Consider the following 13,141-nt stretch of genomic DNA (forward strand, 5'->3'; position numbering starts at 1 on the left):
CCTCTACAGCTAAGATGGTGAACAACAGCTGGGCTGCCATGAGTAGCCGACAACGGCGTATGCTGTAGCCCCTGCTGCAATGGGCTGCCATAAGCTACCATGTGTGGCCAGCAGCCAGCGTGAGCAGCCGGCAGCCGGTGAGTGCCGCCAAGAGCCGCCGTGAGCGGCCGTCCAGAGGCCAGTGACCGATCTGCCTCACCCAGGAAGAGCGCAATGAAGATACCAACATGGGCCAGTGAAGCAATGTCCTCTACAACTAGACTGAAGAACAAAAGGACAGCAACTTGTCTGTTCCCTTTCCCCCAATTTCCCAGCGCTGTTCCCCTCCCTCAATTCCCCAATAAAATCTTTATTAAAACAAAACAAAACAAAACAAAACTGAGTCACACAAATTTTTTGGTTTCCCAGTACATATAAAAATTATGTTTAAGCTATACTGTCGAATATTAAATGTGCAACAGCAATATGTCTAAAATAACATACACACCACCTCAATAAGAATACTTCATTGAAAAAAAATTCTAACCATCTGAACCTTTTTGCTGATGGACGGTCTTACCTTCAATGTGTCAAAAGTGTAGTGTGTGCAGTACAATACAGCAAAGCTCAATGAAATGAGGTCTGCCTGTATTGGTATTTCACCACGAGTGCTCCAAGAGACAAAAGCGCCCCGGCCACAGTCTGCTAATGGGGACGCACCACCACTGTAAGAAACACAGGCCTGATTTACTCTGTAACAACAGTCCTGACATCACCACCGCTTCTCCATGGCCGGGTGAAAACTTCAATTATTGAACCGCTAGCTGAAGACATATCTTTAAAATCATAACCGTGTCTTAAGAGTTTCCTACTACAGCGACTAGTTGGGAAAAAGAGAACATGGAATTCTTTCTAAAAGTTTGGCAGAGCAGGATGTTACAAAGGGGTACAGAAAAAATGACCACCAAAAATGCTGACATAGTGTACTGTAAATTAGTTTAGGCTTTCTGAAGGGCAGTTTGGCAATGTTTACCAAAGCCTCTAGCAACTTATCCTAAAAGGAAATAATCACAGTGCTATGCAAAAACTCACCTACAAAGTTGTTTATCAAGTGCTGCTGAAATGGCAATACATTGGGAACAACTCAAACGTCCAACAAGAGACTTGCAAAGTTTGGTACAGTTCTACAACGGAAATTATGTGCACATGAACAGAAGCTGTGGAAGGAAGTGCATGCCATGACCAGGGGAAACTGTGTGTGTGTTACGTGCCTATCAATGAGTGAGGTCCACAGTGTCCAGGCCTGTCTCAACAGCCCGCTGAGGTCCTGTAGACTCTTCCAGAACCATCCAATATAACATCACATGTCCATTAGAATTATATTTCCATAAACATAACCACATATACTGTACTAAAATCGTGATGTGGCCCGCTTCTTACCCGTCTCACCTGCAGGTGCGTCTCTCCTGTGCTCACCTCTTACGAGAGCACCTACAGCCCTTGGAGGGTCTCTCCACTGTGCTTTTCCCAAAGCTTAACACTTCATAAATGATTATGATATTGACTAAATTTTTCTGAATTTTCTTCCCTCTGAAGTCTTATGAGGTTAGGGGATCCTAAGTATAAAACCACTGACATAGTTTAATGAAAGAAAAAATAAATGTTCATTCTTTCAGTGGAATAAAAAACAGCACTGTGAGATTTTAAAAAACCTACATAATTATTACTGACTTTTCCATATCGAGCCCAGGTTTGTGAGGATTTTATTAGAGTCCTACTTCCACAATCTCTTTTACAGTTCTTTATTCCTTTGAAATGTTTGCACATTCCTAGTCCCATACAGTCTAAACACAGCACTGCTCATGGTCTGACAAGTATATAGCAGACATAATTTCTGACTATAATGACAGCAACTTAATCAGACCCAAGAGCAATGTAAAAGCTCTTTGCACCCAAAGGTGACCTAAAACAAACAGCTAAGTTCCAGACAGCATAGAACCAAATTAACAAAAAGACTTGCCATTGTGAATTAAAATAGGAATCAGGGAATGCCTCTCTTTTTTATATATAATGATATACAAACAATTTAATAATAGACTTTGCTAGGGTACCATTTCATTCCTGTAAGCGATGATCTTACATTGTATACGTAGTCTAAAGCTACAACTATGACTATTCTAATTCAAAGAGCAACACCTATACAAAAATAAACCATAGTACAGCCCAGAAGAGCTTAGTAATATGGCACTATACAATTTTACCAGTTGTTTTCTTTTAAAAACAAATCTGAACTAATTTATGATTGTAATCATAATACCATATTAAGGAAACATCTATCCTTAATATTATACTTAAGAATGAAAATTACCATACAACCTCTCATAAGCATACTAACCTGGTAATATGACACGTTAATAATAACGGAAAACCTAATGCTGCCAACTTCTTTAATTTTTTTCATTTTTATAAAGTAATTTTTTATTTTTCAATTATAGCTTTTTCTTGTCTGGGAAGTTCTTTATCTGTCTTTGGATTCTAAATGATAGCTGTGCTGGGTGGAGTAATCCTGATTGTAGGTCCTTGCTTTTCATCACATTGAATATTTTGTGCCAATCCCTTCTGACCTGCAAAGTTTCTGTTGAGAAATCAGCAGACAGTCTTATGGGCGCTCCCTTGTAGGTAACTAACTGCTTTTCTCTTGCTGCTTTTAAAATTCTCTTTTTGTCTTTAACCTTTGACATTTTAATTATAATGTGTCTTAGTGTGGGCCTGTTTGGATTCATCTTGTTTGGGACTCTCTGCATTTCCTGGGCTTGTATGTCTACTTCCTTCACCTGGTGAGGGAAGTTTTCCATCATTATTTCTTCAAATAGGTTTTCAATTCCTTGCTCTCTCTCTTTTCCTTCTGATACTCCTATGATGAAAATGTTGGTATGCTTGATGTTGTCCCAGAGGCCCCTAAACTATCCTCAAGTTTTTGGATTCTTTTTTCTTTTTGCTGTTCTGATTGGGTGTTTTCTGCTACCTTATCTTCTAAATCACTGATTCAAACTTCTGTTTCATCTAATCTACTGTTGATTCCCTCTATTCTTCATTTCAGTTATTTTATTCTTCATTTCTGGCTGGTTCTCTTTTATGTTTTCTATCTCTTTGTAGATGTGTGACACGGAGCGTTGTCATGATGGAGGAGGATTCATGGCACACTTAAAACACACCTTCCCTCAACCGTAGCTCACACCCAACTGACTGCACCAAACAAGTTAAAACTTGTCACACACTCTTACTAAGGTTCGACGCACCACTTCCCATATTGAAGATCCCTGCCTTTCCTTTCAGTTAAATGGCCCTTGGCAGCAGCATTCACCGTATTGTTTGATCACAAAGGAAAGGATCCGTGTCACACATCGCTTCTGGTACGACAATTTCTGTCAAATAAAAACATTATGGTGTGTCCTCATCCACTGTATTCACCAGATCTGGCACGGTGTAACCTCTGGCTCTTCCCCAAAGTCAAAATGACCATGAAAGGTAAATGTTTTGAATCAATTCAGGACATCAAGGCGCCACAACAGCACAACTAAAGACACTCACGAAAGAGGACTTCCAGAACTGCTTCAGAAAGTGGTAAGAACGATGGGATAAGTATGTTTGAAGCAAGGGTGAGTATTTTGAGGGGGATTAATGGCAATGTGTCTTTTACTGTAATAAATTTTTTTAAATGTAAACATTCACCATACTGTTTGATCACATCTCATAACTCTGGTTCAAATCCATAGAAAACCCACTAAAATGAACTGTTTAAATAGATGGGCTCAGAACTCAAACTATCACAAGTTAGAATTCCAGGTGTGCCACTTATAAAGTTTAAGACACTGGAAAAGTTCCTTAGAAGGAAGCCTTTATTTTCTCATCTGGAAAAGGTGGTTTAAAAAATCTCTACCTCACAGTGAAAGAATTAAATGAGATAACATATGTAAAGAGCTTACTTAATGCCTTGGCACACACCGTGAGCACTCTACCCACCAAATAATCGATTACTCTTATTATAAAAGCCAGTGTTTAGAGTAAGATAAGCAAAAAAAAACCAAAACAAACAAGCAAACAAAAAAACCAACTAAAAACAACTGAACATAACTTTCTGCTTCTTGGCTATGGCTTTCTTCTCCTACATTCACAAACATTATTAATCTAGGCCCTAAATGGCCTGTTCAGGTTGCAACAGCATCCTTATCAAACTTTCCGCCTCCTCTCCTTGCCTTCAAATTCAAATCTATTCCATAAACAGCAGCGAAAAATATCTCCCCTGTACTGTCCATGTGATGCTACTTCATAGTACCTTGTAAGAACATCTCCAAAATTCATGCAAGCTCAGAAGCTGACTCAGAATATTACAGTTAAATAGAACTTCCTAGATGGAGCTTGCTTAATTTAATCTAGAGACCGGCAGTGTCTGGCCCAAGGTGCTGCAGTGTCGAGGCTAACTCTTTCATGCAGGCTCCCATCCCAACTCCAGCCCAGAGTTCTCTCGACCACACTTGATTACATTCAGCCCAGACCTTCCTTGTTTAAGAAATAAGCATGGTTCCTTGTGCTGGTATTCTGCCGTACTTCACAGGAATTTCCTGGTAAAACAAGGTGAGTTTTTTGTTGGTACAACAAGGTGAATTTTTTTGCTGTTGTTGTTAATATGTTATCTGCCACCAGGACAGCCAATATAAAAAGTGGAAGACTTTGGGGCCTAAAGATTCAGGTACCCAGATATTTATAAATGCTGATATGGTCTAGATATATTAGTTTTGATAGTAGAGATCTCATAATTTCCCGACAAAACAAGCCTACTTATTCATATGCAAATAGCCAAGTACAACAATTTATCCAAATACTTATGGAGAGCCTTCTTTTTAAAATCAAATAAAAAGCCCAATGAGCCAACCGAAAAATGGGCAAAGAAGGTATTTTGTAGAAAAAGCAGCTTGCATACAGAATTTCAAATAATTGGTGTAAATACTCCCTTCCTCCAGGAGGTGGCGCTTAATTCCCCACACCTGAGTATGGGCCGAACTGAGTAACTTGATTCCAAAGAACATAGCACGAAAGCGGGTGGGGGTATCTTTACAGTAAAGAAAACTGGAAACTTTACCTTGGCCATGTAATCAAGGGTAACATCACCAGTGACAAGTCATGATGAAAGCATGTACACCCTCCACTCCAGTATGATAAAATGTAGAGTTTTTCCCAAACCCCTAAGCCCAGACTAACCATAAAAAAAAGGTCAGATAAATTGAGGGATAATCTACACAATATCTGACTAGACTCCTCAAAATTCTCAATATCATGAATATCAAGGAAAGACTGAGAAACTGGCATAGACAGAGGAAACGGAGAGGCAGGACAATTAAATGAAATATGGTGCCCTGGATTGGATTCTGGAACAAAAAGCATAGTAATGGGAAAACGAGTGAACTCTGAATGAAGTGTGCGGCTTAGTTAAGGGTAAAAATGTACCAACTGGCTTCTCATTTGAGAATGTGACAGCATGGAATGGGGACAACTGGACAAGCGATCTGTGAGCTGTGGCATACAGGAAGGGCAGAAGGGCTGACGAGAGCCACTCGGTTTCTGAGAAAGTTAGCATTCTAAAAACTCACAGAATCAGAGTATAAACATAAAAAAAAACATCACAACTACAGTTTGGGCTCATTTATTTTATTTTATTTTATTTATTTATTTTAAAGATTTTATTGGGGAATTGGGAACAGCACTGGGGAATTGGGGGAAGGGGAACAGACAAGTTGCTGTCCTTTTGTTCTTCAGTCTAGTTGTGGAGGACGTCGTTTCACTGGCCCATGTTGGTATTATCATTGCGCTCTTCCCGGATGAGGCAGATGGGTCGCCGGCCATTGGACGGCCGCTCACAGCGGCTCTTGGCAGCTCACTCCAGCTGCCAGCCACTCACGGTAGCTTTACAACAGCCCACTTCAGCAGGGGCTGCAGCCTAAGCCGTCGCCGGCGACTCATGGCAGCCGAGCTCCAGGTCGAGCTGTTGTTCACCATCTTAGCTGTAGAAGGCAGTGTCACTGGCCCTCATGTTGGATCCAAACCGGGGCCCTGCTGCTCAGAGCTGGCGTCCCAAGCCAACTCAACCAACACGCCACTCGGCCGGCCTCTCAGCTCACTTTTTTAAAAGAAAGGTCACTCATCAGAAGGAAGGACAGCCTTGCACTTGGGTCTGAGAAGCAATGAATGGGAAGTTGCCTACTTTAAATTTACCCTTAATTATAGATCTTTTGGGCAAACATGTAACGTTGAAAATCCCACTAAATAAATAAACCAACATTTATAATATCCAAAAGGATAGATAAGACTGAAAGTTTTGTTTTATACATCAGATAGTTTTCTGGGCTGATAGACTTTCTAATGACATACCATTATAAAGTTCTTTTCGTCCTCAAAAGCCATTCAACTAAAATCCTACAACACCTGTTATAGCAATCTTCCTCTGAAGCAAAGACAACTTTACTAGAAAAGTTCATATAAATTAGCTCCAAGTGGAAGGAAGTCGATCTTAAATAAGGATGAAAATACTACGGTTTGAACACACCTAACAAAAAGCCCATAGGCCTATGCCTTAAACATGAGGACATGAAGTCACCTCGGAAGACGCAGTGAGAACAATCTAAGTGGGATCCGGACAGTAGGCACTTATCTGCCACAGTGATAAGGAACACTTTGCAAAGATAGTTTCAAAAGCCTTTTTCACAAGTCTCTACTCTGTATGTATTTGGGGTTTACATAGTCAACCTAATGAAATTATATAAGGAAAAAAACCAAGAGTAGCTTTGAGGAATTCCTTTTAAGTAAATTCAAAGAATGAAAATAATTTATTTCTATTCAAATGAATGGGTTCAGCAAAAAACACTGCAACTCACCCAAGCTTAATCTTAATTTTGGAATCCACTGCATTGTCTGGTTCATAACTTTTTTTGTCTTTTTTATTTTATACACTACTAGTGGGCAGGAGAGAAGGGATAAAAGGAAATATTTATTAATCAACTATTATGTGCCAAGCACCTTCACAAAAATTAGCTTGTAATCATCACAGCTCTCTGAAAGAGATACCAATGCCATTTCTTAAAAACTGAAAGACCAAAAAAAAAAAAACCTCACAGGAAAGTGTCATGATAAAGTGAAAAAAGCAAATTTCAACACTACCACCGGAAAGGTGAGAGGAAGGCATGCCAACAAGCTTCAAGAAAGAAAACAAAAAATGTCTGAATATGAGTCATTCAGCTTCCTGCCATTCTAAAGTACAATAGGTAAGATAATCCTTTGGAAGCCAGTATCAAAACACATACCAAAAAAAACAACAACAAAAAAACCTAGTAAAAATGGTGGTCTCCAATGAGGGGAAGGCTATCAATCGAGAAAAAAAATCTGCTTTTCATTGTACATACCGTTTTTGTGTCTTTTAATTGTGTGCCTCATACCTGTATTACCTATGCAAATATTCAATAAAACTTTATTTTAAAAAAAAAGCCAACGGCAAGGAAAGAGGCGTGGTGAAGACCACCACTTCTAAATCACACAGCTTAGTCTTGCTTGCCACCCTCTGGCAGGGAACACTGTGGTTTCAAGGAACACCCTTCTCCCTAGGCCTCCGCATCACAAAAAGGGGGTGTGTTGTCAGAACCCCACTGCCATTATAAGGCATTACTCAATGACTCACTGGAAGTAGAACTAAATTTTGTCTTCAACTACGTACAGTTAAGCTTACCCAAGGGCCCAACTCAAAATGGAATCCAGTTTACATGATGGTTATAAACATGTAACTTCACAATAACATGATAAAATTCAACGGCTGCTATTTTCAAATAGCTTTTTTTCCACGCTCCCCTGAAATCCTGCAGACACACGCCCTTCCCATTTTATGTGTATAGTTATACATTTTAAGTTCATTCATCATTTATCAATAGTAGTATTTTTGGGGCCGGCCGAGTGGAGCGTTGATTAAGAGTTGGCTTGGGACGCCAGCTCTGAACAGCAGGACCCCAGTTTGGATCCCATATGGGCCAGTGACACTGCGCCCTCTACAGCTAAGATGGTGAACAACAGCTCGACCTGGAGCTGGGCTGCCATGAGTCGTCGGCGACGGTGTAGGCTGCAGTGAAGCTGCAGTGGGCTGCCATGGGCTACCGTGAGCGGCTGGCAGCCGGTGTGAGCTGTCAAGAACCACTATGAGCGGCCATCCAGTGGCCAGCAACCAATCTGCCTCACCCGGGAAGAGTGCAATGATAATACCAACATGGGCCAGTGAAACGACGTCCTCCACAACTAGACTGAAGAACAAAAGGACAGCAACTTGTCTGTTCCCCCTCCCGATTCCCCAATGCTGTTCCCCTCCCCAATTCCCCAATAAAATCTTTAAAAAAAAAATAGTATTTTTGCCAACTGAAAGACAGAAAATGTTAAAAGTGGTTGTTATGTACAGGGTGTCCCTCATTTTCAAAAGTTCATTCCACGTCACTTCACTTTTATTACAGACTTATGGTAGTACTTGTTTTTGCTAATCGAAAGAAATCCAAAGAGGATTTTTACTTTTAGGAAAAAGGCAAAAAGCTAAAATAGTGTCCAGCATTTGTTTTGCAGCGAGCCGTTACAGAGGCAGCTCACAACCGAGCATAAATTAATGGCAACTGCTTCTTCACTTTACGTCATTTCAGGTTATGGAGCATTTCAAAGGAATGCTCTACTTTTGAGTAGTGGGGGAAACCTGTTTCTATTAAAAAAAAAGTCTCAGCTGGGGGCTGGTTCTAGGTGATAAAAACAAATATGCTGGAAAGAAATGCAGTTTGGAGAATTTTCACCCAAATTAGGGTCTCAATGAAATGACACAAAATAAACACAGGTGTAAGTGGAAGGTACAATACTTGAAGAACTATTCAGAGGAACAAGCAGACAGGCAAGTTTAATGTGAGAACATAAAAAATATGACATAAAGCACTAACTTTGAGGTCACAAGAAGCTGGTAACGGTCTGAGAAATCTGATCGCTGCCAAAAAAGACAGAATAGGTGTGCAGCGGCAGTGTCGGCGGCGGCTGCAGTGCAAGAGTTTGGCGCGATGTCTCACACCATTTTGCTGGTACAGCCTACCAAGAGGCCAGAAGGAAGAACTTATGCTATGAATCTGTGAATGAATGCATGGAAGGCGTTTGTAAAATGTATGAAGAACATCTGAAGAGAATGAATCCCAACAGCCCCTCTATCACATATGATATCAGCCAGTTGTTTGATTTTATTGATGATCTGGCAGACCTCAGCTGCCTTGTTTACCGAGCTGATACCCAGACATACCAGCCTTATAACAAAGACTGGATTAAAGAGAAGATCTACGTGCTCCTTCGTCGGCAGGCCCAACAGGCCGGGAAATGGTTGTATTAAAAGCAATAAGGGGATGGGGGTGGGTTTGGAACACAGGTGTGTACAGCGTGCTGTAGTGGAAGTTCTGTGTTCTCGTAATCCTGTTTCCATTTTGGTACATTCTAGCCAGGATTGAATGTGTTAGGTGAAATGTGAGGATCTGGTTCAATCTGAAAGCCCCATTGCCCTTTTTTTTTCCCCTGGGTTGTTTGTTTGTTTTTTTTACTTAAACGTTTTTATGATTATTTAGATGGAAGTTGTTCTTTGTCAGCTAACGTTGGTTCCAGTCCTTCAAAAACTGTTCATGCCTGCTCTATAACATTCACTGTACTAACCCTTCTTCAAGTTGGAGTCGGGGGTGGTGACACAGTTTAGTTATGTCCCCAAGGTCTTTGTGAAAAACAAATAAATGTTCTTTAGTTATTAAAAAAAAAAAAAGACAGAGTAGGGGAGACAGTGCCCATAATTCACATCTCATTGCTTCTCCCACCCAGGTAAATGGACATCTAAGACTCAAGGTAGTCACTGTCCATCATTCTTTAATGCAGCAAACATGTATTTGGTTTAGTGCGACAGTTTTGGTACGGAATCCCAGCTCTGCCTAAATTAAAATAGTTACCCAATCTCTCTAGACCTGTTTTCTGTTCTGTAAAAATGGAGGAAGCAATTCCTTCCTCACTAGAGGTTGAATAAAATAGCATTTTAAAACAAGTAGCAAGGAGAGCAAGCGAATAGGGGTGTGAGCCTAACCTAACAGTCTGCGATCTGGCCTATGGCGGGAAGCTGGAGGAGTTGAAGGAAAGGATCCTGGCCGGTAAATCCCTGGCTGCCAGCACTGACCAGGACAACAATGTCTGCACTGCCCTGAGCGTGCTCAGCTGAACAGACAGAAATGCTGAATTCTTGCTGCAACCTGGAGGGCCAGTGAACGATAAAGATGATGCAGGCTGGTCTCTTCATATTGCCACTTCTGCTGGCCGTGATGAGGCTGTAAACGTCTTTCTGGGAAGAAGTGCTCAAGGGAATGCTGTCAATCATAATAATGGCTGTCCTCGCCTGCATTATGCAGCTTCCAAAAACAGGCACGAGATCGCTGTCATGTTACTAGAAGGCGGGGCTAGCCCAGATGCAAAGGACCATTATGAGGTTAGAGCAATGCACTGGGAGGCAGCCAATGGTAACTTGAAGATGATTCCTATCCTTCTGTACTACAAAGCAGCCACAAACATCCAAGACACTAAGCAAACCACTCCTCTATACTTAGCCTGTGTCCCAAGGAGCAAGGATTTACATTGAGAATAAAGAAGACAGACATCCCCACAAGTAGCCAGAGGTGGCCTGGGCTTAACACTCACAAGAATGGTGGAAGGTTAAGCAGCTTGGATTTATTCTTACTCTGTATGTTTTGTGGCTGTCTCCAGTGTCCTGGAAACAATGCACTTATGCACAAGACATCATCTATGAATAATCAAGTTTCTTTCACCTTCAAAGTCTTATAAACATTTTGAATATTGTTCCTGCTGAGGCATGTGTTCTAAGCTCCCAATCTGCTTTCTAGGCATTGAATAACTGTTGCGAGTGTGCCACTTACTGTTGTATATTATTCCATATTGAATTTTGGCTATTTTTTTTTTAAGATTTTTATTGGGGAATTGGGGGATGGGAACAGCGCTGGGGAATTGGGGGGAGGGGAACAGACAAGTTGCTGTCCTTTTGTTCTTCAGTCTAGTTGTGGAGGACGTTGCTTCACTGGCCCAAGTTGGCACCATCATTGCGCTCTTCCCTGGCGAGGCAGATCAGTTGCCGGCTTCTGGACAGCCGTTCATGGCGGCTGCTGGCTACACACGGTAGCCCATGGCAACCCATTGCAGCAGGAGCTACAGCCTATACGCCATAGCTGGCGACTCACGGCAGCCCAGCTCCAGGTTGAGCTGTTGTTCAGCATCTTAGCTGTAGAGGGCAGTGTCACTGGCCCTCATATGGGGATCTGAACCAGGGCCCTCTGGCGTCCCAAGCCAGTTCTTATCCAACGTGCCACTCGGCTGGCCCTGAATTTTGGTTAATTTTGAGTAAGTAATTTTGGCTGTTGTGAGTTGTGAGTCTTCAGCACTCTCCCATGCATCCTGACCCCACCTCTGAGGCAAAACAACCCAACAGCACCAGGCCAGCTCTGCCAAATGGGTTTAGGTAGACTCCAGAATGTTCCTTCTGTACAGCTGAAACACATTCTAACTCGTTTATCAAACTCACTCAGAGGTCTATACCAAATGTCTGTTTTTTCAACAGAACATTTATTTTTTCTTATAGGAGGAATACTTACATATATTTAGAGGACCATATTTTCAGCTGGAGGGCCTGCTATCCTAGTTTGTCATTCATAAACACTAAAATAATGAAAAATTATAGCCCACGTATCTATGTATCTTATTAATGAGCTATTTCTTTCTATAAAATGTGTTGTTTTTAAAAAGGAAGTTTTAAGGTACCTATATTAAGTCATCCTGTATTGCAACAAATGTCAAGTTTGTGAACATGCTATTAACAAAAATGTGTTTTGATTTGCACTTCAGAAACTGAAAAAATAAAATGTTGAGAGAAAACAATTAAAATAAAAATAAAACAAGTAGCAAAGATTTTGTCCCATATTAGGAGCTTAAAATAATCCCTCCAGACGCCAGCACTAGATTCAGCCATAAGGATGTTTTTAAGAGACTGGTTACAAAGCTCTCATCTAAGGGGGACCCAGCAACTCCCCTATTCCAGCCAACTCGGCATAAAGATCCCCTAGTATAAGTTTCCTTTTATTTAAAAGACCTGCTGATAATCAACTCAGGCAACCCTCAGCCACAAGACAGCAGACATATACAGCTACCTAATTAGGGAACCCATTTATTTTGCAAGTACACTTACTCATATCAACCATTTCTACTCCAGTCTCTTAAACTATTTTTAAATTCTATACCCCTCATTAATGGCTAGACTCAAAACTGTCAAATTATTCTAAACAATCACAGTCAACAATTTGCTGTTCAATGATGATAGTTCCATCGGCTGCTAGTAAATTAGGAGTTAACTTTAAAAATGAGAACATCTTCATTAAGATATCTGGATTCTATTATGAGTTCAAGTCTCATTGCCTAATACAGCAATTATTAGTGGGAAGGTAATTAAACTATTCAGTACAAGGGCAAACCATCCAACATTTAATGACTAAGATTAAGAACTCTAAAATGAGTCCCATATTGTTGAAATATCTCTGGGAAATCAGTTTCTAAAGAACACCCATAATACAGTGAACAGAAACAGAGCCCCCAAACCCCAGGGTTTATTCCTTCGTATACAGTAACTGCAGAATAATCAATCTCTTTGCAAAAATATATAAATTTCAAAATGTATCTGAGACCCAGTTTCCCCATCAATAAAATGAGGACTGGACTTGATCTCGGGAGTCTACTTAATAGACAAATGAAGCAGCATAATCCTGTTCACTTTGAAGTCTGACCTCCCTTTCCCACTATCAAAGGAAATCTTGTTTTAATTTTTATTGAGTGGGTGTGGTCAAGTCTGTAAAATTTGTGTGCTTTTTCTACTCCCTTCCCCCTGAAACGTTATTACCACAATGACTCCCTACTGGTGAATCTTTAGTCATCAAACACCGCTGATCACTGTGCTTCTTCAAGCTCTCTCCTTCTTTCACTGCCTTCACAGACCACCAGTCCATGTGCTTGGAGATCACTACTACTA

The 13,141-nt window shown here is 40.8% G+C and overlaps 2 pseudogenes; both read left to right on the plus strand.

Moving 5' to 3' along the window:
* The first annotated feature begins 9,083 nt into the window (after positions 1 to 9,083).
* Positions 9,084 to 9,820, plus strand: LOC109381036 (enhancer of rudimentary homolog pseudogene; annotated as a pseudogene).
* Positions 9,821 to 10,150: 330 nt separating this feature from the next.
* On the plus strand, positions 10,151 to 10,771 carry LOC109381038 (26S proteasome non-ATPase regulatory subunit 10 pseudogene; annotated as a pseudogene).
* Positions 10,772 to 13,141: the final 2,370 nt, after the last annotated feature.

Source organism: Hipposideros armiger, unplaced genomic scaffold (assembly GCF_001890085.2).
Source record: "Hipposideros armiger isolate ML-2016 unplaced genomic scaffold, ASM189008v1 scaffold_43, whole genome shotgun sequence".
NCBI classification, from domain to species: Eukaryota; Metazoa; Chordata; class Mammalia; order Chiroptera; family Hipposideridae; genus Hipposideros; species Hipposideros armiger.